Raw genomic sequence first — 26208 nt, 5'->3', positions numbered from 1 at the left:
AAACAAAGGCTTTATGCATTCAAACAGATGATAGATGGATTAGAAAGACATAACTAATATGACTCCTACTTTCAGCGGAGCTTTAACTGACTGAAAACACATAGTTCATGTTAAATCTTTGTTGAAATTCCTATCAGTAATACGCATATTGAATCATGAGAATAAACATAAGATGTCACGAGCTCTTTTTTTTTTTTTTTTTTGCCTCGTGGTGGTTGCAATTTCAATCTATTTGTTATAAACAGGGAAAACAGCGTGCCACACTGGAATAGCTGAGCTGAGCCTCTGATTCATTTCTGAGGACTGGTGATAGTGCGAGCTACAGCCTGGAAGAACATTCCTTGCCACCAGGCTGGTATTAATTTCCTGTTCAAAAGGGGCTATATTGTCAATGTGACACTTTAATCAGCCACCAAAGTGACTCTGGGAAGGCAGGCTTCACAATCAATGTCAATGTATTTCATGTAGTTTCAATACGGCTTCGTCATTTCGCTTCAGAAGCGCGCAAGGAGGGTCAATACATTTCATTAGTTTGTTTCATCTAAAGGACAGTACAACATCAGAACTTTGATTATATTATAAGAATTGCCTTAATGTGACACCAGATTCCCTGATTGTGCAACACCAGGCACTGAAGTGCTAGAGGGCACTCGAATTATCCTTCACCCAGGCACAGCCAAGAAGCGCCCGTGAAGGGTGCTACAAATGGGGGAGAAGATAAGAGGATGCTGACAATTTGCATAATACACGGCAGATTACAGCTCCTCTAAATACATTATGGAACTTGAAAAAAAAAAAAAATCCTTAATTTTCAAGGACACCAGTTGCCATAAATCAGGTATTTGTCGCTTAGAAAACCCCTTTAGAAAACGCTTGGCATACCTAGGTAGGTCATTATTTTCGTGCAGTTATTTATCATTCATAAAAACATAAACTAAGTACAAATATCCATTTTCATGTCAAGAATTTCTTTAAAAAAAGAAAAAGAATTGGAACCCTTATGGAGACATCAACGTGAATTTATTCCAAGGTAAACATATGGAAGTAGGCAGATTCTTCATATTTGTATAGTTTGTACAACTGTTTTAATAGGAGTCTGATTAATGGGATAGGAGACAGGTGCATGTTATTATTTAACTGACTTGAAGAGAAAAAAAAGACATAGCAGGAAAAAAACCCAAGCAGGAGTTTGGCTGAGTGAAGTTATGGGAAAATCACTGGGGAAAAAGAAAAGTTCAATATTCAGTGTTTGTATGTACCACAGGGAAGGATGTGAATTGAGCTTTACTTTACAACGAGCAGAGATAAGCCATACTGAAGGCACATTATTGATCTAATTTCTTGGTTGATGCAAGCATTTCAGCTTTGTCTGCTAGATCAGATGAGAATGAAACAGTTTGTATGTTTAGGTGGTGGATTTTTCAGATTCCATATGACAGATGTCATTTCACAATATGCTCAGCATTGACAATTTTGAATATTTGGAATTAAAAGCAGTATACTGGTTTATCCCAGCCAAACATCCAGCCCCAATTTTACTCTCCTCCATGTTTCTAATACCAAGATTTGTTTCCAAATAAGTGAATATCAACCAAGTACCTCAGTGAGTGCAGGCATTACTAGCCCACGTATTTTTTCTTAAATTTGCTGAAGTTTCTACATTTCTAAGCCCATTACTTAGACTGCTGGAAGTCCTTCTGAACTTTGTATATATAATGAGAAAATTTCATTCAGAATAAGAAAAAAGCACCTGAGCCAACACTTTCAAATTCAATCCAATCATTTTTTCAATTCATTCACTGTGATCAGGCAGCAGGATGATTTTTCTTTAGCCACATGTCTCTCTCTTAACAAGAGAGTTTTCTTCAGAGTTTTCTCACAGTATCAGGTGCCATCATGGCCAAAACACAGCTGTGGTTATGAAAAACCCCATGCAACCAAAACAAAAGCTCAAGGAAGGCTCTCTCCTATGCCACCTCTCCCTATCATAACCAATCTGGAAATCAAAGAACAAAAATTATATGGTTGATAACACTTGGAGAGACAATAAATATTGCTGCACAAATCTGACTGCAACTTCAATAAATCTGCTGCTTACTCTAGTTGTTAAAAGAAAGAAAAGAAGATTAAGTTTCTTTGAATTTTTTTTCTCTCCCATTTGAAGCCTCTTAAATTGAGAACATGGAGAAGAGGGATTATAAAACATGATGATGACTCCAAAACAAGGATGGGTTAACCTCAGAAGGTTCAGATGTCTCTAGTCAAAAAAGTATCAGGGAGGATTTTTCAAAATAGCTCAGTGTTGATCTAAACTCACTTCAGCTGAAGTCAACAATTAAACTCCCTGTGGAAGAAGAGTCAGTGACTTTGAAAGTGATACTTGCAAAGAAAAACACTTCTGCTGGCTTTGATCATGTAATTGAGATAGGAGTTTAACAAGATCAAGATTCTCAAGATTTCTTCTTGGACTTAAATATTGACTCTTACATTTAATTACTGACGAAATAACCTCTGAACTGCCAAATTTATTAACCGTAAAGTTCACTTTGGCATGAGCTGTTACTCCTGGACTTTTCATGTGTCATCTCAACAGTAGTACTGATCACACCAGCTCTGTGTGGACTGCTGCAAATAACCAGGTGAGAAAGCCCACTTGGTAGTTCTTGATTATTTAAATATTTTCCACTGAGAGCTGGAAATGTTACAGCTTAAGACAATTCAAGTATTTATATTCAGTAAAGAAATTAATTTTGGAAAATTCGCTGTCCCCAGTTTGCATAACTCTAAATCCTAGAATTCCTTCATTGGAAATAATTTGGCACAGTTAAGAAGACCAGTTCTCAAGAGGAATCATGAACTGCTTTGGAAATGCTGCTGGTGAGGAGTGAAATGGATCATTCCTGTGAATAAGCCTAAGGAGCATGTGTCTGAATTCACATTACAGCCTGATCTCATCAGCTCAATTCAAACCTCAGGGTTCTTTGAAAGCCATGCTCAGAAAGGAAATTTTTCTTGTCTGTATCTAAAACCCACTGATAATTCAGATGATGTTTTAAGTGATGTTCCTTGCAATTCAAGACAACACTTTTTCTTTCAGTTTTGTTATAAAATTTTCACGTGTCCAGGTTTGTACCATGTATTTGCCAAAATGAGTCAAAAAACGGCTTTGTGTCTCACTGTGGGGTCTTGCTATCAGTGATCTGATTCTACTGACAATCTTTGGACAGACTTTCAGATCATTTTCTCATAAAATAGTTTTAGATTATCTTCTCATAAAATAATAATTTTATATTATCTTCTCATAAAATAGCTTTACAGAGACTAGAACCAGATTTTTTTTTTTTAAGAAGTGGTGTTGCACAAAAAGGGCAGGTTTGACATAGAGAAGTACAGACAGTTTTATTTTATGTTTTATTGCAGTGCTAAAAAGGATTTCTGCAGTGTGTGATAGCTGTGCAAAGCTTTTCACTACTTTAATAAACCCTAGTGCCACAGATGTTAATTTTAGCTGGATAAGAATTTGCCCCAATGTGCAGAAATTTATATCAACAATGTAGGCTTTTATATAGAAGTTTTGGGTAGGAAATCTGGGAGATTTTTTTGCATTTATGAAGGATCTTTTCCTCCACTTAATTTTACAGTTGGGATATCCTTTGACTACTATCTTAGTAAAATGAGTGAATAAAAAGACAAGAAGATACAGCATTCTACACTAAAATAAGCACCTTCTGTTATCAGTAAAATTACAGATTTTGAGAGGAGTTAGCACCTTCAAGGATTTGGCTTAATAAAAGCAGCAGAGGCTTCAAATTTAACTGCAAATTCCCTTTGACGCACAGAATTTATGGCAAAATTCCACCAGAAATAAGAACGAAGTAAGAAATCTTGAACATACACACACACTTAATATGTCAAAATAGAACTGAGATATTAGATGCAAAGTTAAAACTGTAGGAAACTTTGGGACTTTTTTTCTTGAAAGCTGGTGTAAAAGATAAAGAGAATTTAGTATTTAAAAATATACCCCAAAACATAATGGAAGAGGGGTATAGTATTGGAAAGAATACTTATAAAATAATCAATTATTTTTAACTACAAAAAAAAAAAACTACATCAAGTCAAGCAATAAGGATGTGGGCAAAATTAGCTGCAATTTTAACAGCAATAACGAGCATCAAAAATTGCTGAAAGGTAAGAGAGAGATTTTCATCTTTGCACGGGTCTGATTTTGTGAGCAGCGAAACACATCCAACCCCACACAACCATCTGCTGAGGGCAAACAGCTGAGGCTGGACCTTTTCATGAGCTGCTCAGGTGTTATCCTGAACCTCCAGGAAGCTTTTAAAGGTGAGAGAAAGTCTCTTTTTTTTTGAAGGACCTGTGAGCCACAGCCAGTGCTCCAACACCTGGATCTGCCCATCAGCAACTGCCATCAAGCAAAGGGCAGCAAAAGGCTCTGCATAGGAAAAACCCATTTGGAAACAGGAGTGCCTAGGAACAGATGCCTGAATTTAATCACCAAAAAAAGTCCTCAGAACTGATGGGATAAAACAATTAGGACACATGGGAAAGGTGTATTCACTCCAGGAAAATTCAGAACTTTGGGATATGAGGATAAACACATCCTAGGATGCAAAGCTGAGCCCTGCAGCATTAAAACTGAAACCTGCCTTGAAGGAAACTTGTCTTCCCAACAGGGCCCAAATACATCTTAATGAACTAGATCCTGAGCAAAAGTAATTTTAAAAGTCAAGACTTTTTAACAATACTTTTAAAAAGTTCCAAAACATCAAGCAGGTGTTGATTACCAAAAATAATTTATCAATTCAGCTATTTCAAAAAGTACCATCAATACACAGTAGAGACATTCCCCCTGTCTCAAAATCTCTGACAATATATGTAAATCCCAGTCCATAATAAATCACAGCAAAAATCAGATGCACATTTAAAATACTTTGAAATGATGTATTAAATTTTTATCCTCCCAAAATAATAACTACCTAACACTGACCAGGCACATATTTTAAAGTGGGATGTTTTCAACTGGCTTCAATAACTTACAAATAGTTGAAGTATATTTGCTTTGTTTAAAGAAAAAAAAAAAAAAAAAAAGAAAGAAAAAGCAAAGTCAAGACCTTTCTTCCCAAGATCTAACCTAGAGAATATTTTGACAGCTAAATTATAAACTATGAGAACCAGGGGAGTTGTTATGGACCATCAACTATAGTGAAGCCAGGGAGTGTTATTCAATTAATCATTTTACTCATTAGAGGTAAGTAAAAGCCAAAATAAAGTTAATCAAAGTCTTTTATGCCCTGAGTTTACAGCAGCTCCCTGTGTCTTGATGGATTCTTCTTGTACCAGAGACAATGTTTCAAAGACAGATCAATAAAGAGAGATTCCTGAAGTTTTGAAAATTAACACCTTTCTCTAGTTATAAGTCAATCAGGAAATAATACAAAAAAGAGTTGAAGAAGTCAACACAAGTTCAGTGGGACCTTAACATGTGTGTCCCAAATTGCTAGATTTAAGTCGTTCTATTTTTCCAAGCAGCTAATTTTCCCTTTTTGAAGTACTCACAGAAGGTCAGGATCAGTTTAAACATCAAAGCTCTATGAATTAAACAGCTTCATGGAAAACAGAGGAAGAAAACTTGCCTGAAGTAAGACTCTGCAGTGATGCAACGTGGCCCACCTCCTTTCCAGGCCAAATTGGGTGTTTGGATATCAGTCCAAGGCTGTCCTGGCATACCAGAGAGCATGGCTTACCTTCCACACACATAAAAATACACACATACCCCTCCCCAAGGGTCTTTTGTCCCCGAAAAAAAAATCCTCTTTTACTAATTCTATGCTTTCAAGTATCAACTGAATTTTTATGGATTTCTGCTGACATGTTCTATAATGTTTCATGACATGGTAGGAAAGACAATACATGAAGTATGAACATCGATTGATAGAAAATAGTCCACAACTCAGGGTCTCTGGAAATTTATCAATAAAAAAAAGCTCAGTGAAAATAGTTGTCCTTTAGAAGAAAACAGGGCTGCTCCTTTTAATCCATTTCTAAGACAATGCTCTTTTGACAACTATTGTTAATGTGCCTTTCTTAATAATTGTTACTTCAATTTCATTTCTATTCAGCAGGCATAAACACAGTATAAACTTTTAGAACAAAATTAGTAAAAAATTAATTCGGAACATAAAGGCATGTATGATTAATAACCTTTTATCGTGATGACTAATGGAAAACTTCCATGAACTCTGTGGTTCTGATTCCTTTGGGAATTTTAAGAGACGGAACTTACAAAAACATAGCCAAGTTGGCTTAAAAACTTGAGCCAGAAATCTCACAGAATCAGATTCAATTCTTTTGCCAAATCTAGAAATGTTATGATAATACTGAAACAAAAACCCTTGTGTCATCCTTCAGTATCTCAAAACCTCCAGGAAGTGCCATGATGGGCTGCACAACAGAGCAGAGAGGTCGAAATGGGATCAGTAAATGTGAGGCTCATCTGCTCCCCCAGCCACTCCTTAAAGCCTCCTGCCAGAACTATTGCCTTCCATTTGCTGTTCCATCAAACAATACAGGAGGCATCATTCAGCAAATCAGAGGTGTGTCTAACCCCTGAAGACAGACTCCAGCCACAAGCCAGTTGATGCCCTTGTCGTGCTGAGCTGATATTGAGAAATATTTCCCAGAACTCAGCCAGATTCTCAAAGCAAAATGTCTCAGCGTGGCTCAGCGCTGGCTGACTCGTGCTGGTGGGACTCCACTAATTTTTTTGGAATTGCATCAGCAGTAAAATCAAAGAAAACAGTGATAAATCAGATTTTTTTCTTTACCTTTGCCATCTCTGCTGCTGTGCTTTAGTGGCATAAATGATAAAAAAAGAAAAAGGTGCAAATGTAATACTATCAAACGTACATGGAGGATGTGTTTCATTTCCCACAAACAACATTTGTTCTATAAACTGAGCTCCCGGAGCCAGGCTCTTCATACAAAGGGAAAAAGGAACAGAAAAGGAGTTGTGTGAGTTATTTGGCCATTTCTAACCTCACAAAAGTGCTTTCTCAGTTTTATATTTCAGGTTAGAAGGCAAATAAGATTTGAGAATATGATAATTTTTTTAAAACCTCCACCCCAAAAAGTATGAAGTGGATGTTCCACTGGAGGGAAGACATGCTACACTGATGAGGCAAATTCCCTGGTTCAAGCAGTGTGCTCAGCTCCAGCCAGGACACCTTTTCACTGTTTTTTAAGTAGATTTATTGCTATTCCAAAATAAGCTGTACATGAGGATGCAGCACAGAAAAAGCAAAGAGATAAAAGTAGCTGAAGTCCTCAGTGTATTAATTCACCAATGCATTTTTTAAACACATAACTTTTTTAGAATGCAAATTGCTACTCTGCTGGCACTTGGGGTTCAAGTTAAAATATCCTGAATAATGTGGGTTTGGGTTTTAAAAATGTGCTTAAAACCTAAGTAAAAGAATATTCAAAATGTGTGTCTGGGGCCAGTTGTCATTTGCAGGGGAGTAATGGGCTTCATGAATTTCATGGCTATCTGACATTCAGTCCCTTCTTCCTTTGAATTCTGAATAGCAATGGTTAAAATACCATTTTTAAACTGCAAGTGTTGACCTTTCCGAGGTGGGTCCCTCCGTGGAAGGTGAAGGGCAGGTGTCCTGCTGAGATAATGTCACTCCTGAGCTTGCTGAAATCCATTGTGGAGTGCACTCGGAGTGTGACGTTATCCCAGCAGGAGCCGTGCCCCCCGGAGTGCCCGGCTGCCCAAACCACCCAGCTGAAAGCTGGTCTGGGGATGGCAACAAAGGGAAAGTTTCACATAAGGGATGGTGGCTCGATGCAGTGCAGCTGCTTAAGATAATTAATAAACACCGAACTGACAGGACAACCAAAATTCCAGTCCTACCCGGAGGACAGCTTCCAGAAAATGCCATGGGTACAATATTCATCTAATATCCGGTCTAATATTCAATCCTTGAATCAGCTGCTACAATCCTGAGCCAGTCAGAGCCATTCATACGAGAGGGGAATCTGCAAAACTTCATAAAAGTCAAGTGGATGTCAATGGGACTATCATGAGCTATTATGGGAAATGTATTCAAGCTATGATACAATGCCAATGGACAATTCATGACTAAATTATTCGCTGTGATTTATTTGCCACCGTATCTCACTTTGTGGCAGGCATGTGGGAGATTTTCCAGGTTCACAACTAGTCCTGGAACAAACACAGGCTGCCTGTAAGCACATTAGAGCTGGAGGGAGTATCAAGACAATTTCTTATTCGAGCTAACCCCAAACTTCTTACCTTAAGGCCTCCCTCCAATATATTTTCTAGTGAAAAAAGGACTACTATAAAAAGCCCTGTACCAGACCATAGGTGTGTGAGGAGGGTAGAGCTGGAATGAGGGGAAAGGCACCCCATGAAGCTCAGGATGGAGTGCTGCCAGCAAAAATGTGTGGCCATTGAATTACAGACACTTGTAGTGCCCCAGCAAAGCCAGTCACTGTGGGCTAAATTCGCACTCAAGCTTGCAGGGCTAGAAAGAGAGAAACAGCACCATTTTTACTTTTTCTATTTTTAACCTGCCCTTCCTTTCTCAGGTATGGCACCTCCTCTCCAAGGAGGCATTTTGGCTGGCCTTGAGACTCAACAGCTCCAACTGAAACACCAAACCTTTGGCAGCAGCCATGGGCACAGAGAGCAAAACCCAGCCCTCCTCCCCAGACACAGGCAGGATCCGTATGGCTGAAGGTGCAAGCACTTTTCTAAACTGTTTTAGTCCATCTCTAATGGAAATCTAATGGAAATCATAAATTACTGAAAAAGGTCCACAGGTGCTGAAATTTACTACTGTGTTGACTGCTGGCAAGGTCTGAAAGTGAGGAACAATGCAAGATGTGCTAGGAAAATGAAATATTTATGACATTCATATTCTCCCTGAAGCTTAAAAAAAAGCCACCCAGCAAACCTTTTGCTTAGTGACCAAATAATAAAGCCAAAAAATGAAAAACAAAATAAATGTGCAGGGATAAAAGGAAAAAACCTTGACCTATGCGGGTGTTTTTAAAACTGTCATTGCAAAGGGAATCCTTCTCATAGCAGGTCACTGGGTTTATTTATTTTTTTTATTTAGAGTATTGAAATTTAATCTGAGCATAAGAATAAATTGGTCTCACTGAAGAGAAGAATGGAATGGCTCATCATGTTAAACTCTGAATAATCAATGACATTTCTCAATATTCTATTCAGTACAGTACATTGTTAGATATTATATGCACAGAGAGGAAGTTGAGATAATTTTTCCCACAAGTAAACGCTTGCCGTAGTTATTGTAGTTTGCATGAGACAGGAATGACTTGGAGCAAGGACAATAAAAAAGCAGGGGGGAAATTACACTACAGATTTGATCTGGCTTCCACAATCAGTTTGGCAATTGGTTTCATTGGGAACAGCTTCAAGCCTTGCAAGAATTAATGAAAAATAAAGGTTGGCTTTGAGCAGGATCGGCACAAAAAATAATGTGAATAGCATGAAAGGTTTTGATTTTATGCATTAGACATGGGAAGGGGGTGAAGAACAATCACTTCTAGATTTTCCAAATACGGAGCTGGATATGAACTTGGTGGCAGTCCTGTTTTAAACAATTCACACCTAGTTGCACCTTGCAGGCTCCGCAATCATTCTGATGTCTACCATATGTGCAGAACGACAATTTAAAAAATGGGGTGACACAAAAGCTAGGATCTTTCTCATAAGGTGCAGCTCTATTGCTATAGCATACTTTGGTTTTTAACGCCAATTCTTGAAAGCTAAGCCTATGTTTGAGAGTGAAGGACGAGCTGGGTTTTATGCACAAAGATAGAAAGTGAGTACAAAGAGACAAGTAAGTGACCCTGCCATCAAACCCAGGTGCAGAGAGCCCACGGGAGGCTGAGTGTCCTTCAGCATGAGCTGACTGTCCCTCCAAGCCTGAGAACATTTTGGATTATGGCTCCTGTCTTCCTCTCCCTGGAATGTACCGTACATGATGGATCAAGCCTGATTTCTAAGTGACTCCACAAGAGGTCACCACGAGATGAACAAATTGTTGTCACGGATTTTGTAATGTCATTCCTCAAAATTTCACAGACATTGGTATATATCTGCTGGATTGGATGGGAAGGACTTCAAGAAAAAAGGGGATGACGAGTCATCCTTGTGGCATCCTGCACCCCAGTGAGGTCAGAAAGGCAATGGGGTCAAAGCCTATGATGTGAATGACATTGCCTGTGTGCCACAGGATTGGCCTCCTACTCCTTCTGGGGCTGGGGCGTTGAGAGACTCCCAAGTCAGAATGGTTGGAGCTACTTCTGAGGGTGAAAAAGCACGACCATGTGTGCAGAGAGCTCCAACACCTCCCCTGGTTTGCAGCTGAGAGGCAGAACTATGAACGAGGTGCTGCTGCAGCCACACTGAGCTGGTGCCTCTGGCCGTGCTGGGAGGACACACGGCTCTCCCCAGGCTCCATGGGCTGTGCCATCCACTGCCCCTGGCAGGGAACTAGCTGAGCCTCAGGGAATTATCATGGAAGTCTGGCCTATCCACAAGCTGTCTCCTCCAGCCCACTGATAAACCCATCAAATTAAAATGAAGAGCAGGCGCTTGGTAAGGGTTCATATTTTAGACAGCTTAATGAGAAACTGTTGGAGGTCAGAGTGACATTAATCCCCCACAACACAGGGATAGACTTGGAAGTGGATGGAAACTTTCTCCAGCCCCCACTCAGCAAAACATTTAAGTATGGGCTCACCCAGAAGCATTACAGCTGGCTTATTCATATACTTCATATGGAGCACGGGAGAATACGTGCCTTTAAAAAAAACACACTGTCTGAGATCTAAAGAGACAGATAAACCAATATGTTCATTTTTGATTTGCTTGTGACATTCGAAAGGTTCAGGAGCTGTGAAATTCCGAGTCTGGAAACTGTTTCCCAGTGCTGTTTTGTGTGCTGATTTGATTTGTACAAGGATCAGCCTGAGACAGGTCACGGAGAGCAAATCACTTTAGTAAGCTAAACAGTAGTAATAATTTTAAGTGCTATTTTCCCCTTGAGATTAATTTTATTTTCTAATATAACCAGAGGCCAGTCAGAGAAAGAGGAGAAGAGAATGACATTTTCCTGGATCCTAAAAGAAAGCTTAATGATGGAGGGGGTTTCAAAGATAATGGGAAATGGGGAGAGGCAACTGTAATAACACAGGAAGACTTTACATTTATGGAGGATGAAATTCACCCTTATGTACAGGGCTAGGACAAGGATCATAAAGTTTAAATGTTTACCCAGCACAGAGGTGGATTTCACCCCTGGTTACTTGTCTGTTCTCCAAGTGTGTACACGCTGAGCTGAGAAAAACAGAGCCATAGCCCAGGATAAGTCTCTCACACCAGCAGACTGACACAACATTGTTTGCATTTTATGCACAAAGCAGCAGTGTCAAAGATGTACTAAATAACAAAGATTGCTCTAAGGAAGTCAATAGACAGGTGTGTGTGTATAAAGAGAGGAGAGGAAAAGTGGTTTGGAATTAAATAAACCAGGAAAATCAGCAGGAATATCCTTTCCCCTGGATGAACTATGGAGCTCTGGGCAGTCTTTCCCCAATCATTAAAAAGCAGCTTTTCCCCAAAACCCAGCATAAATCCTGACTTCTCCAGACAAAAAGGCCAGTGACTGATCCCTGGGTGTAACAGCTCAGTTGCCTCCATTCTCCGTGTGCTTCACCATTCCTGCAGGATGCATTTCCACATCCTCATTCTTCATAATGTCTTACCCATGCCCATTTACTGCTTCCCATATAAACACACACACTTTCTCAAAACATGCTTTAAGTCCATTGTTTGCCAGCACTGTCACAAACTCTGCTCAAGGGTTGACTAATAATTTGCAGAAAAATCTAATACTAATTGTATATTGTGTGGTCCTGCAATTACAAGCAAACAAAGAATTTCGTACGAAGAAATCCTGTATTTCCTGTAGTGAGGAGTCCTCTAACTTGTATGGGATTTAAATCAGCTTCCAACAGACCTAATGAAAAACTCGTAGTAGCTTCTGTGGGATGTGGGTTGTGTTCTCTGGCATTTTAGAAAAAACAGTGATGCTATGTTCATCAAAAGCCTCTGAAAAATTATGCTGATTTGGGTAAAATGCTGAATGAAAAGAGCAAAGATAAGGATAAATTTTTAAAGGCAACATTACTTTCTAAAAGGCACTAGGGTATTTCTACATTTCTCTCAGCTTTCCTTAAATACTGAAGATGGAAAAGGCAGAATAAAAAGTATAAAATGTTGTGAATTAAATTCAAGACTTTTTTACCTAACGGAAAAGAAACCAAAACAGCAATATGTATCACAAACTCAGAATTCCAGTTTAGGAGGAGGTAGCTTTGACTTTTATTTTTAAACTTTAAGAAAAAAAAAAAGCCGAGCAAAACAAAAACTCATCCCAACAAAAACAACATATTTATATAATCTTGAAAGAAAATCTAAACCCAGCTTAACTAATGGAGCTAAAGCTCATCTGCACATTTAGCTCCTGAGTTGCCTCCTCTGAAACTCCCTCTGGGTTGTCCATAAGGCAGCACAGCCATGGAGGATTAAACTTTAATCAAACACCAACTACAGTTTTAATCTTGCAGGCACTTACACACACAAAAAACTTCCTATGTGCAAGTAGCCCTTTTGAGTTCAAAGCATTTACTTTACCTATATAAAGTTATTTACATGCACAAGTGTTTGCAGGTTCAAGGCCTATAACCTGAACAGCATAAGAATGTTTTCAATAGTCCCTCTTGAGCTACTTCATGGCAGTTCACTCTTGGAAGGGAAGGAGTTTCTGAGTATCTATCATTCTAACTAGTGTTCTTCATCTGGCCCCTCTCGGATTCTTCACAACTCACCAGATTTAAAAATATGGTATTTTCTACAACTGTTTTACTGGAGTTGCAAAGCATATGGTAAATTTTGAGTAAACTGTGTGTCCTTCCCTAGAGAAAATACATTTAAAAATAAACCTGCTATGGAGTCTATAAAAAGGCATCACATTTACAACACACAACTAAGTCACTGCTGCACAATACAAAAAAAATTAAGAGAGCTTGGACTAGTACTTTCCTAAGTATATGAGGGGAAGTACAGGGAACTGGTGCAAAAGAAACCTAAAAATCAAAGTGACATTATTAGCACTAAATTCTCCCTCCATTAAAGTCTCTTATTGTCATGTTTATCCTCCAAACTATCCTCCCTGCAACCAAAATGGACCAGTCTGTCTCACTTAGGAGTTGATTCAGTGACAGCATCTACAGGGGAAGCACATCTGCAGTGCTGTGAAGCCCAGCTCTTTTCCCATATAAAATGCTCTGTGGATGGCAATTTTTCCCACCGTTACTAAATATAATGAGTCCTGCAGTGGAACTTGGCAGCTCCTTAGCATTGTACAGCAATTACCAGGAAGAAGTGAAGAACAGCATCATTTCCAAATGAAAGAATGGGGAATTAGATGAGCATAATGTAGTTCTCCACTGGAATAAGGATGGGACACTGGAATTCTATGGCATCTTTTTTACATATACAAATGGGCTCTTCTGATTTCAGAGATGCTCAGAGCAGCATAAATAGTCTTTTGTCAACTAAAAATCAGCCAGTCCCTGAGCCAAAGTCAAAGGAGTTTCCACTACCTGAAGAAAAGACTTTGTATTTCTTGTCATAAATATCCCACTTGGAATTGGAGAGCACGTTTTAAAGAGGGAAATAGAACAGAGCTGATCCTACCAAATAAATAAAGCAAAATATACTGCACCAGCCATTTAGATTGCCCTCAAAGCAACTCCTTTCTCTTTTTCTCCTGAGCTTGAGCCTACATGAGAAAAGAGTGACCCCTCATTAATACCCTCCTTACAGACTGCTTATTGTTTTTACTTGTTTTATTTCCTTGCACTTGGAAATAGAAGCAATAAATTTCCAGGGAAATGAAACTCACTTATCAGATTTTCCAAGCATCAAGTTTCATATTAGGAAAGGGAAAAAAAAATCATTCTAAGGGGACTCGGTACAGCTGTAAACCAATATGTGGAAGCTCTATCAGAGAATAAACCCTCCTGGTAGACTCACTGTTATAAGCCTCAAGTTTCAGTCAGAAATTTTCTTGAAAGGGCCAACAAATTAACAGGGCAAGTATTTAGTGATTCACAATCCAGACCCCTCAAATCAAATCAATGCAACTGACATTTAACAAGGTCAAATATTGTCATGTCTGAAACAAATGTAGATGGGCAGTGATTGTTTCACAAGCCATCTTTATCAGATTTATTTTTTTGTTTAATTTTCCTTCCAATAAGCTTTATTTATTCTTTTTTAAATCTAACACCCTGATGGAAAAGACAGAAATAAGAAATTTTTTAACTGAAAAAGTTCTGTTCACTCCTCAAAATAATTTCAATTTTTTTTTTTCATGTTGTCTAGTAGACAGATATTTAGGTATTTTCCCTAATGCAAGTTCACAAATCACTGACCTTTTTCTCAGTGTCCTTCCAACTGACCTTGCTGAAAATTGACCTCACACAGAAACCAGGACAGGGTCGGGCTTACAGTGAAAATCTTGGACCGGGCTCTATCACCAGTTACCACATTATAATTCAAGATTAATACCACAAAACTTAATGCAATGGCTGTAGAATTAAATCTTTCCAGCAAGAAGTTAGTTCACACAGAGGAATCCTCCCACGGGGGTAAATATCAATGTTGGGGAGGGGGGTGCAGGGCAAGGCTATCTTAAACCACTGCCCAAAAGTGAAAGGCATTTTGAGGCTTGTTAGACTCATTTTAAAAGGCCGGGTCTGGCATGAAAAATTCCTACATCTCGTGTTTATGCACATTTCTACGCAGCGACAGAGAAAGAAAGAGTTGTCAAATCTCAGAGCACAGGGAGCACAGGAGCACGAGGGGCAAGCAGGGATGCAGCAGGGATGCAGCAGGGATGCAGCAGGGATGCAGCAGGGATGCAGCAGGGCTGCGGGCAGGGATGCAGCAGGGATGCAGCAGGGATGCAGCAGGGATGCAGCAGGGATGCAGCAGGGATGCAGCAGGGATGCGGGCAGGGATGCGGGCAGGGATGCGGGCAGGGATGCGGGCAGGGATGCAGCAGGGATGCAGCAGGGATGCGGGCAGGGATGCGGGCAGGGATGCGGGCAGGGATGCGGGCAGGGATACGGGCAGGGATGCGGGCAGGGATGCAGCAGGGATGCAGCAGGGATGCAGCAGGGATGCAGCAGGGATGCAGCAGGGATGCAGCAGGGATGCAGCAGGGTCACCTCTGCCTGCAGCTTTGCCTGCAGCTTTCTCTGACACCCGTGACTGACCGGGCTCTGGCTCCAAGCAGCTCCTCTACACTGTCAGGCAAGCCTTAAATTCTACATGAAAGTTACTGTTAGATTCCAACGAGGAGACACTTCAATGTGTCCCAATCAGGCCTTAATCTTTAAGTGCTGTTTTTTCTCTCTCTCTTAAAGATCATGCTGTTTTTTCCCTCTCCTCAAGAGCCCTAGCTGAGCCAAAGCAAGCATCGCTCAGCCATCAAAACAAGCCAGAGCAAAATAATCCCCCCTTTTTTTTTTTCCTGATGACTACCACGAGGAGGCACTGCAGCCTGCTTTATGGAAGGATTTTTTTAGTTATTAAAAAAAAAAAAAAAAAAAAAAAGAAAAAAAAAAGAGGCAAGAAAGAAAAGAGAAGAGGAGAGGGAGTGAAAAAAAAAAAAAAAAAGAACCAACCACCCTGGTGAAGTGTCTATTCGACACCAGCACAGCTCTGGTGTCATTCCCTATTTAATGGCTGTCAGTGAGGGGGAAAGACAACGTGGTGGGTAATTAAAACCAAATTGCAGGCAGGAGATGACTGCAGAAGGATGATATTGTCATTAATACTGATTTAACATGCACCTGGGTAAGGTGAGAGAGTGCAGCTAGGGAAATCGCAAAGGCACCAGGGTTGCCTAATTTAAAGATGTAGGGTTTCCAGCAGAAGCATGTTTAAAACCTGAATAAAACCATCATATTATGACAGCGGATATAAAACTGAAACAAATGTGCTACACATGTCTGTTAAAAAGAAAAAACTCTCCAACCCTGTGTTCACAGCAAAGCAAGCACTGCGTCCTCTCTGAAGTTCAAAAGTATTTTTTTAAGAAGGTTTTTGTTGGGTTCTCTCATATCTTGGTTTCTAATGTGTTCGGTGCTTCCTCTGCTTTTACAAAGCTGACTGACAAGAAGGGACCTTTGTTAGATGGAGGGGGGGAAAAACCCACTGAAAAATCCTGTCTGTCTCACAGAAAAAAAAATTCAGCTCCATTAATATTTCAGGGAGTAAAGATCCCCCACCTCGTATTTAGTGCAGGACTGTGGCACAATTCATTTGTGAAGAGAGGAAACTGTGGACTGGCTACTGAGAGAGGAGATAAAACAAGGAAAGTTTGTTAATGATAGCATGGTACAGACGACAGAGTTTTGTGTTGCTCCAGCCCTGACCAACTTCATTCCCAGGGCTCAACCCGAGATCCAGCAGGGCTGGGTAAAGCTTGCCCAGCATCTTGCTAAATGCAATGTAAATCAGCAGCTCTTAATTATAAGTTCAGCTACTGGACTTTTCCTTAGTGAAACAATGCAGTTCAAAGCCTTGAAAAAAAATTTATGACACCTAAAGGTGAAAAAGTATATTTAACAAAACCTATACTGCTCCCATCCTGCTTTTAATTTTTTTCTTCATTTTTGAGAATCCACTCTCTGGACATCACATCAAGTTCAAATAACTGAAAGGGGGGGTTGCAGCGTTCACAGACAACATATTGCTGTACAGGAAAATCCCCAAACTACAGCTGAAACTGGGGTAGGAACCGATAAATCTCCTTTTAGTTTAATTGTAAATGAAATGTGTGTATGGAAATTACCACCTTTCTGACTTACTCTTAAAAACTGAGTCATTATAGAAGTCATGAAGATATATAGATGTTCCACCGAGGAAACATATTAAAAGGCGAGACTTGAAATAAAATAGAATAAAAAATTAAAGACAAAATAAAAATAAAGATAAAGATAAAAGAACTCAGGTAGAGAAAATAAAGGTGATGGGTGCTGACCCATAGGCTGTTGAAATCGGTAGTGAAGTTCTGGAAATTCAGTAGACTCGAACAAACTCATAACAAACATTATTATGACAGGATTTCACTGTTTCATTTTCCCTTTTCCAAGAAGCTGAAAGGTACAATTAGACTTTTAATAAAACCGCAGAAATGTTTGTCACCTTCTGACGATTCTCACCATCTTTTTTACCAATTCACAGCGACCTGCGAGTCAAACCCTCCTCTCCCTCTGCCCGCTGCTCTCGGGGACCAGCCAGCCCCTCTCCCTTTTTTGGGGACGGGTTTGCAGCTCGGCAGATGCTCTGAGGTGCCGCCAAAGGAGCTCAGCTCACACCCAGACACCTTTCAAGGCAGGTGTGGAGGATGCCGAGCTCCCCGGGGCACGGCGGGGCCGAGGGATGGGCGGCAGGACCGAGCGGTGCCCGCGGCGGCTCCGGCCCCGCTCCCAACAATCCCGGATCCCTCGGTGGGAAATTCACCGCCGGGATGGGGGCAGCAAAGATAAAGGCATCGCTCTCTGGAAAAAGCTTCCGTGACAAGGGAATCAGCGAAGGACCCAGGCGGGCAGGTGCTGTTTCTCCCCGGGCTGGACGCAGAACAGACAAGCTGCTAGAAAAGACTGGCAAAAAAACCACGAGATCTGCCGGAGTCAGTGCGAGCCTCGCTGACTTGTACTGAATAGACTTGGAAAGCAGCTTCAGTATCAACAGTTTCTAAATTAAAACCTGTTTAGGTGATCATCAGATCGTGCACTTGCTTGCCTGCTTCACTCAAATTATCTTTTTCCCCATATTCTAAAACCTGGAACTCCAGTGACACTCACAAACAACATATGTTGGTCAGATGAACATAACATCAGCTTTTTTTTTTTTTTTTTTCCTCCTGTGTGTCTGTGTATGAATATTTTATGGCTCAGTATTTTCCAGATCCAAGATCAGAATTCAGCTATCAATTTTCTGGACCCTGACACTCCATTCTCTTAATTGGTAGTAATTTAAAAATCAAGTGACTTATTTGCAGTCTACTTTCTTGTTTAAGAAAAAAAGGAAGCAGACATCTTTATAATAGCTGCCTAGAGAAATGTCATGACAAATTGCAGCATAGATCAGAAATACTACTTAGCAAAGAGCTTAATACAAGCAGCTTAATACATAAATACGAAAAACTAGGAGCAGGATAAAAAAAAAATAGAATCCTAATCTCTTTTGCTCAACTTTGAAATCTCTAAGGCCCACATCCTAAAAAACCTCAGTGCTTTATTTTATGATCACAAGGAGCCCTCCTCAAGTTAGTAACTCTAATAGAGTACATGCATGAAAATCCACTGTGATAAGACTTAAAGTACATTTTCTAGTTGGGAATATTGGTTGCATTTTCCGTTCCTGTTCCTTCTTTTCTCTCTTATAAAATACATATTCTGTTATGATTTCATCTGTCTAAATAGAGGGATTCAGATTAACTACTTCCACTACTGCATCAAAGCATGATCTAAACGTTTGGATATGAATCAATTAAATTCTCCTTTCCACTTTGAAAAACTTGCCAGAGGAATAGCTTTCTTTCCATATTAGTTGTTTGAGAGTTAGAGGGATTTGCTTCATATTCAGGTCCCTATTAAAAAAACCTGTTCAAGGACTGATAATTTGTAAATTTTTAGGGTTTCTTTTTAATATACATAAAATAGATCATGTTGTAATTTCTTTTATGGCACAAGGTAAAAGCATAAGAGCCTCTAATTTTTTTTGTATTCGGTTCACTCTGAATTCAGAGAAAAAAATCCAGAGAAAAACGTCGCTTTCCAAATTCTGTCATCTCTGCACTTAGAAACAAAGGGGGTTATATTCAATAAGCTCTGTGCTACCAAGGCTTCAGGTATCAAAAAAGAAAGTTGTATGTTCCTCAAGTATCCCCCCAAAAAGAAGTGATCAGTCTTCAAAGAAACTGATAATTCATGGACAGAAAACAACAACATTCAACCCAATAAAAGCAGCTCTTCTGCAGTGAGTTGGAAATCTGACCCCGTTCCCAATAGCTGACTGCAATAAAGCATGGAAAATCATGAAGCAACTACCTGACACTTAATACCAGGTTATTATTAGAAAACTATTTTCTTGTGGAGAAAAAGAAAAAAAAAAAGTAATTTTCTTGTACCGCTATGAGGAAAAGGCAAATAACATCCCTTTCACCTTTTAAAAATACTAATGCCTCCACATTGAGTTTATTTGCAGTTGAAGTAAGAAATACATGGGGCAAACCTTCCCTAGGTGCAAAGTGATATTGCTCTGTGGGCTTCAGTGTAGCTATTTTCATTTATTCTAGGTCTGGACCCGGCAGAGGAATTTTTTAATTTTTTTTTTTTCCTCTTCCCCCCGGAAAGGTAACAGCTGCCAGCAGCAAACCCAGAAACATGCAGTTTCTGTTATGTTTTGCTTTCAGATGAAATGGAATGTCTTCGGGGAGCCCAGAGGCATGCTAATGAGACAGGTTCAATGGAGATGGACACACTGAGGCAGCACCTTGGCCCTTGCTCTGGCTGCCCTGCGTGCGGAGCGCGGCTCAGCGGCTGGAGAGCTGCCCTAGGGGGGGCACGGGAGGATTTCCATTGCACAGGGATTCTTGCTTATGAACTTTCATTAACACTGGGTTAATTTCTAAGGACACCAAAGAGTCAAAATGTCTCGCAATTGTTCCAGGACTGCTACACAAGAGCCGTTTCTGTGCAAAAAAAAAAATAATTATTTGGATTAATGCAAATGTATTTTGTTTGCGAAGGGGAATATTGAATGTTGGACTTGTTTTAACTCAGCAAATACTGTAATATTAATGTATTCACTGAGTGGATTAGGAAATTTATCTTGTAATTTGTTGCTGCTACTAGTTGTCATTTTTGATTCCTGGAAAAATGAAATAAGATTTAACTTCAAAAAGTTCTTCTTTATTATCTAATTAAATAAAGGTGGCAGATTAATTGACTAATTGGTGCTCATGTATAGATGGAGACATATGGAAAGGATTTAAGATTAGACATATGGAAAGGATTTCTAAGATCTGTAAGACTGTGAGCAGCATTTTATCAGATGTTTTGTATACAACACGTGACCTGCACAAAATGCTGCATTCAGCATATACGCCAGATTCATAAATGGGTACATCTGAAATTCAGCCTTGTGGACATATTCACAATCAGCAAAGATGCAGACCAGTAATTCCATTTTGGACACAAACCCGGCAACAAGGAGGACTCTTAAATACACACTAAAGTGCCATAATAAATAGTGATTTTTATTTTTTTTAATTTTATTTTTTTTAGGGACAGACCCTACCATTCATACACGAACTAAGAAATACACAAACACTTGAAAAATACCCATTCAAGTGGGTGACAGCACAAAAGTGCCAGACTCTGAGTAAGATCTCAGCTGGCTGAGTTTAATGTGCACACAGAGGGACAAGGAGGGAAGGTGTGGGGATTTAAGCCACTCCATTTCAGTATTAATTCACAGGGAGGTGGTCTAGACAGCGGAACTCAACGCCACAATGTACACACACAGAGCCAACAGATACAACCACGCTCGCAGCAAAAAAAGAAAAAGACCCAGTCAGACAAGCCTTGCAAGAGAAAAACAGTTACATTCTGTTAGGTTAATGGGTTGCAATATCCCTGCCACATCTGCAATGGTTTTAGAGGATTTATACCTGTAGTGAAGCAAACGATGACCGCATTGCATTATCGTCTTTCAAATAAATATAATATATTCTTGAAATACTGCTTTGGTCAAGTGCCTGGGATTCTTGTTCGACTCCAGCAAAGATTTTGACTGCAACTCAGAATTGCAATGCCTATTTGGGAATTATAATAGAGCAACTTGCTACAAGAAAAAGGGTGGATGCTTTTATCCCCAAAAGAAAGAAAAAGTCTATGTCATCGCTACTCTGAAAATGACACTTGAACTTGGGATTTGTGTAAATGTAGTGATGAAATCTTGAAACACTGTAAGAATTTATCAGCTAGAGAACTCTTCACAAGGGGCCAAATCAGTAAAGATGGCACTCTGTGTAAAATTATCACCTAGAAAAAGGAGTTTTTTTCCTCAAATACGGGTAGAAAACCAGCAGTCACCCTACAGCTCAGGGAGGTGCCAGTGTCGGAAGAGGCTGGTTTTCAGACTACACTGAAAAGAAACCCTATTTATATTTTCCAAATGACATGAAATAGAAATTGCCTCCATTTGTGATCTTGGAACAGTCACAGCTCAGTTCTGGAATTAGCATAATTTCTTACAGCCTCACCCAATACTCCTAAGGAGTTTAGCATGCCATGATACCAAAAACAATTAATTTTTCACTCCTGGTGCAAATGGCCCATAAATAAGGGATGATTTGAAGACACTGATTTAGTTTATCCTCTGGAATGTGGGTACTCCATTATTCTGACTGTACCATCCTCTGCACACTTGATCCAACTGGGATAGTAACTCTCAGTCAAAATACACCCAGGTACCCACCAATAATGAATAAGAAATTTGAAGATATTCATGCTTTCCCTCAATTTACTTTTCTGGAAGTAGTGAAATATCCCGGTTTGTCAAATTTAAAAGCTTTAACCCTTTCTAATCCCAACCATAACCTTAACCCAGCCCCAGACCCTGTCTCAGAGAGGCCTGGGAATGCAGCCCTGCCTACAAATCAAAAAGAATAATTCCTTCAAAGCTCGTGATACTTTGCTCTTGTTTTATTTCCAGGAATTTGCAAAGTCCCACACTCATCTGGGCTGCTGCCTCCCTGTTTTTTTCTACTGCACAGCCTCACTCGAGCTGAAAGCAGACAACGACACCAGGATTCCCCCCCTAGAAACTGGGACATTCTCCAGCGTGTGACACCGAGCACTTCTGACCCCAACCCTAAGTCTAACCTAACTAAGCTTGGGAACAGAAGAGGCACTCACAGATTAGTCACGCTTTTTGTTCACCTGTCTGAAAGTTGCAAAGGACCCCAAACCTGAACCTTATTCCTAACCTTAGGTAGGCATGGGAAATATCCACCAGCCTCCAGCACAGAATGGGAGAGCAGACAGCAGACAAAACACAGGGGCTCAAACCAGCATGCCCAGAGCAGGGCTGATTATGGCAAACCTTTTATAAAAGCATCTCAGACTGTATACTAAATAATTTAGCAGAGCTTACTTTAGGAAATCTAAGAAAACATGTATAAACTAGTCTCATAAAAACCTAATTTTATGTAGTGAACAGTGTGTGCCAATTTCCTTATGGTTAGTAGGAGTATAAAACATCTCAGTATGCTGTGAGGGACTGAAACAGGCAAACTACATTAAAAAATACACTAATAATACTGTTTATAATTTCTGCCTACTACTTATATAATAACTAAAGAAGGAAAGGGGAAATACAGGTTGGGAAATCTTCTTATTTTTGAAAGGTTATAACCCAGCCTTCGTGTTCACTTTCATGATAAGCCCAAATTTTATTCTCAATCCTCCACTTAAAACAAAAGAGAAGTAAAAGATTGAATCAAGACTCTGTGAGTTCAGAGAACTACTGTATACATTAAAATAAGAATTAATAATGTTTCAGAGGACCTTAAAAACTGTTGACAGACCCGTGTGTCCCCCTATCCAGATATGTCTGTGTGTGTTTTTTCCAAATGTGAGATTTAACTAAGTCTGTCAGGTACCAGCTCACATTTTTCTTATTTTCTGTCACGTGCATCAGCTGGTCCTTTAACAAAGGAACCACAAATTGTCATGGAGGTGACTCAATAGAAATACATCTCAAAGATGAGTTTGGTGGGGAAAAAAAAATAGAAAAACATTAGAAAAACAAAAGTATCCCTGTTCTAGTTGTGCTCTCAGATTTTGCAGAACTCTGTGTTTTCCTGCAATCCCACCCAGGTTGCCCATTCCCAATTTACAGGGCCCGCACGCCTCCCCATGCACCAGCTGCGGCAACTGAAAGTAATTATCACTCCAGACACAATAAGGTGTTAAAGGTAGTGGCGAGCATTTTGTGCAAAAAGAAAAAAAAAATTAGGAAGAAGGGAACCTGATGAAAGGAGATTAGTGTCTGTTAGTCTTTTGGAGAGGAACGGGGAAAGCAAAGAGGGGGAGAGAAATAATAAATAACCCGATCCTTAGGGGATACTTGCATATGTGGCAGACAATGAAATAAAAGTTTTCTTTGAAGAGTGAGTTCCTTTTCAGATGAAGTAAGTGGCACCAAAATGAAATCACAGAGTTATATTACAGCTGATGTATAACTGATCAAAAGAGCAACAGGATGGAGTTATGAGAAGAGAGGCTGAGAAAAACAGAATTAAACCAAAACACACTTCTTCGGAAAATAACCCACAGGACCCAGGGATGGGAATATCCACTGCCAGGCAGCTCACAGAGACTCTGCCTGTTCAATACCTGTCCTGAACTTCTTCTGGGGGGTGGGAGGGAAAGGGAAGAGACAGCACACGCGGGAGGGAAAATCTTACTGGAAAAGTTGTCAGAGGCAAGGCAGGGAGGGCACGGAAGAATAGGAGCTCGCTCCCAGGAACGGCAGAGAGGTCGGATCCGTTCTGGCTCTCTGTCTCTTTCCAGGGGATCTAATTTGCAGTGAAGCCCCTGGGACTCCTGTCTCCGGCACTGCTAGGAATGAGATCACAGCCTGAGTATTTGTTCTACATTTTCCAAGAAAGTAGATTTTAGTGCAGCAAAGGACTCACATAAGGATCTCTGTGAATGACTCAGGTCTGTGCACACCGAGAAACGTGCGGGAGCTGTAGAGGGAAGGGATTTTTTTTAGGTCTGTTACATTTCTGCAAGGGGTAGAAGTTTATTTATTTATATAGGCAGTAGCTGCTCATTCTGATCCTACTTCCACCAGTTTTTCCTCTGAAGTTATTCCACTGATGATTTAATGCCTGCTGAATTGCTGGTGAGGCAAGGTCAGCTCTGCTATGGGGCAGTGTCCAGCAGCTATAGATGAAATTGGTGATAACCCCTCCTGCTAGCACAAAACCCTGGAACACAGGCTGTAATCAAAAATACCCCAGTCTTTTCAGTGTGTAAACTCACACTTTAGCTGTCTACCTCCGAATTTCTGTGATAAGTTCTGGACGCTGATGAGCCTCCTCTTTATTTAGGGAAGCACAAGTAGAATCTGACACAGAGTAATGTGAAATATTGCCAAATAAATTGCACCCAACTCTCCTGCATTGTTAGAAGCTTCCAATTCAGCAGAGCTCAAAGCTAAAAAATAGAGAAATTGCAGTCTATGAAGCATTCAAAGCAAGGACTGGTTTGTACAGCTGTAAACTAATGTACATGTTTTCACACAGATTTTCTGCATTTGAATAGCTCTGACTTCAAGCTACACAAACCTTTCCACTTCTCTTTTGTACTGGAAATTTTTGAATGCTGCAAAATCCCCAGCTTTGGAAATGTGACCGGTTACAAATTTAAGCGAAGAGTTGTGATTTGGTTTGGGTTTTGTTCACAAACCTCTGCAAACCAAAAGACACCCTTATTGGCAGAGTAAAATAACCTCTCCAGTGCCCCTTTGCAAAACATCTTCCAGCCTCATGGAGACAGGAATTAGCTCAGATGTTCCAGAGTAAAAAAGAAACACCCAGAGCCAACTGGAAAGCATCACATACAGCACAGCAGGCCTGCAGCATCGACTCTGATGTGTCCTTGACACATCTTCTCTCTTGGTGGTAGAAGAAAGGTGCTATGAACAGGTGAGTCAGGAAGGGGGAGGCAACATATGTGCATAAATATATATATATATGTATATATATATATATATATATATACACACACGGAAGTCCAGTGCTTCCTGAACGAGCTTTCTGCTGCTGCCTGCTTTATTTCTAGTTACTTCCTTGATAAAAAGTAAAATGATGCATCACCTTAGCAGGCACCCAGCTGCAAATGAAGCAGGATGATGTTCCCTGAAGTTTTGTGAATATAGGAATCTACTGATTACTGATTCTTCCTTTAGACGTTTTTTCCTTCAGTAGAAATCCCCCCTCATTTCCTCCACTCACTTTTTAATCTCTGTACCAAGTACCAGAAATTACTCAATATATATTGGGACAACAGGATGTTGCACTTGGGGATGTGGGCTAGTGGTGGACATGGCAATTCTGGGTCAATGGTTGGAATTTATGATCTCAGAGGTCTTTTCCAACCTTAACAATTCTGTGGTTCTAAGCACAAGCTGACTGTTGTTTGTGTCACTACACAGTGCTATCAGTTCAGTTCATTTCCATATCACTGGTGCTAGAATTTTACAGGATAAGTCAGTCAGATATGCCATATTCAATGGTTATGTGTTTTCAGTTTCTGAAGCTAGGAAAAAAAAAAGAAGAATTTTTAAAAAGAAAAGAATTCAGGATATTAGTCAATCTGCAGAAGGAAATATAAGTAAAAATAAAATTATTTCTAGATTTTATTCATTGTGAGAATGAGTTACTTTTTATGGGCTAAAGTAAATAAAAATACTGGATGGTATACAAGGTCTAGTAAGGACATGTCTGGAGGAGGTTGAGGCTACTGATTTTGTTTAAGGGCCTATCTCCTTCAGATGCTTGTACTTGCAGGTAAGTCGTGTTGAAGTGATCAAAGTTACCTTTATATGCACACATTGACACAACTGGCCTCAAAGTCACCTGAAGTGTGTGAAAACATTAATTGACACAAAGGTGAGTGCTAAAAAAGGAGCTGTTGTGGACTCCAAACTGTGTAGCAGCACTTGAAAGCTATAAAAGTGTAACACAGCACATGCATTAAACGATTCCACGTTGTTAACACAAGCCATTACACTGATGCCCTGCAATGTTTCCTTTGCCACTTCTCTCATATTAAGAGAATGTTTCTCTAGACCTTCATCATTCCCTGAAGCAAAAACTGCTGTCTGGAAAGAACAAGACCCAAAGCATTGTATGGCATTATTTATACATCCACAGGCATGAAAGGCACAAACACCACTCA

At 39.9% G+C, this 26208-nt stretch overlaps 1 long non-coding RNA gene across 5 annotated transcripts in view; it reads right to left on the bottom strand.

The window, feature by feature from the left end:
- LOC148222270 (uncharacterized) overlaps positions 1-23849 on the bottom strand; it is a 143458-nt gene extending 119609 nt beyond the window's left edge. For all 5 annotated transcript variants that reach the window (XR_015806571.1, XR_015806568.1, XR_015806569.1 and 2 more), the window contains exon 1: positions 23706-23849. This is a non-coding gene — a long non-coding RNA (uncharacterized LOC148222270). The remainder of the gene's footprint in view (positions 1-23705) is intronic.
- Between the last annotated feature and the right edge of the window lie 2359 nt (positions 23850-26208).

Source organism: Sturnus vulgaris, chromosome 13 (assembly GCF_052056855.1).
Source record: "Sturnus vulgaris isolate bStuVul1 chromosome 13, bStuVul1.hap1, whole genome shotgun sequence".
NCBI lineage: Eukaryota > Metazoa > Chordata > Aves > Passeriformes > Sturnidae > Sturnus > Sturnus vulgaris.
Note: the sequence above shows the minus strand (reverse complement) of the source record. Positions and strands in the feature narration are given on the sequence as shown.